Below are 1,899 nucleotides of genomic sequence, written 5' to 3'. Positions count from 1 at the left end.
GTATAAAAAGAAATAACGGTTCTTCGTTTGACGAAATTCTTTTATGTAACCAAATCAATTGAACATTTTAGTGACAAACTAACCCGAACAGTTCTTTTGAATGGTAATTCGTTAAACTTTGAAACTCGGCCAATTTCTACAGGAATATAATTCGGTTCATTCTATCGATGTAATTATAAAGCTGGGACATTAGAATACTTTGAACATTTGCCCGACATCCAACAGGGTATTTGTCAAATACACTGCTCTTCCTTCATACAGAATAAAATTTTTTAGATATTCTGTGTAGTCGCAAGCATGGTCATGTGGTTAAGACGCTCACTTTGCTACTAAGTGGTTTCAGGTTCAGACCCACTGCGTAGCACCTTGAGCATGTGTGTTCTGCTTTAGTGCTGGGACAATCAATGCCTTTGTGAGATAATTTAGTAGACAGAAACGGCGTGGATGCCCGTCGCATATATGGGCGTATGTGTATGATTTGCCAGTGTACGTTTGTGTGTGTGTGTTTGTATCTGTGTTTGTCCGGTGTTAGTTTACTTACGCCCTTGTAATTTAGTGGCTTGGCAACTATTAAACTTAAGAGAAGTAAATACGGCGGTTCATCTATTCAACAAAAACCTTTCAAAGCCGTTACCCATCATGGTCGCCGTCCTAACGACTGAAACACGCAAATACGAGGAAGACAAATCTCAACACAGAACTTAAAGGGACGTAACTACACACCGTATTACATTTAGTTTGACACTCTTCCTGTTGTGTAAGTTCTCTGTTATCATGTGCGAGGTGGAGGCGCAATGGCCCAGTGGTTAGGGCAGCGGACTCGCAGTCATAGGATCGCGGTTTCGATTCCCAGACCGGGCGTTGTGAGTGTTTATTGAGCAAAAACTCCTAAAGCTCCACGAGGCTCTTCCAGGGAATGGTGGTGATCCCTGCTGTACTCTTTCACCACAACTTTCTCTCACTCTTACTTCCTGTTTCTGTTGTACCTGTATTTCAATGGGCCGGCCTTGTCACTCTCTGTGTCACGCTGAATATCCCCGAGAACTACGTTAAGGGTACACGTGTCTGTGGAGTGCTCAGCCACTTACACGTTAATTTCACGAGCAGGCTGTTCCGTTGATTCGGATCAACCGGAACCCTCGTCGTCGTAACCGACGGAGTGCTTCCCAATCATGTGCGAGAATATTTAAACAAAATATTGCAAGCAAACTAAAGTGATTTCCCAATAATCCGTATTACGATGTATCTTTCTGAGTGATCACCGAAACCAGTAAAAGACGTATAAACAATCTCAGTCTCAATAACACAGAATAGTTTTATCTGCTCGAGCATTCACAATCTCTGTGGTTTTCTCTGCTATAACACACATTCGTTGTAGTTTTTATCTGCTCAAACAGAGTCTCTGTATGTTCCTATGTTGTAACAGAGTCTCTGTATGTTCCTGTGTTGTAATACACACTATCTCTATGGATTCATACACCAACATAAACATATACGCACACAAGTTTTAAATAGGCATCAAAAGTGCCAATGAGGAAACGTCTAATCAGCCGTCCGTGTCATTGCTAGAAATAAAAGCCCATATCCTCATAAATCATAGACGGCCATCTTAAAACAAGGGAAAGAACATTATGATGGATAATATAATCCTAGAAGCAAAATATATTAAATGAACGATGAGAAGGTTACGGCTGGAATGTCTTTGATTATAAGTCTTTTTGAACATGGCTGATCTGAGGATTAGCAATAGAAGCAACAACGTCAACCTGCATAACATCAATAAGAAAGTCTGACATTTTACGAGTTGTAAGAGTGTGTCATTGATGTTACACATATTATTGTGGCGAGCTGGTTGAATCGTTAGCGAATTGAACAAATACTTAGCGGCATTTCTTCGGG

Source organism: Octopus sinensis, linkage group LG12 (assembly GCF_006345805.1).
Source record: "Octopus sinensis linkage group LG12, ASM634580v1, whole genome shotgun sequence".
NCBI lineage: Eukaryota > Metazoa > Mollusca > Cephalopoda > Octopoda > Octopodidae > Octopus > Octopus sinensis.
This window is presented reverse-complemented; position numbering follows the sequence as displayed.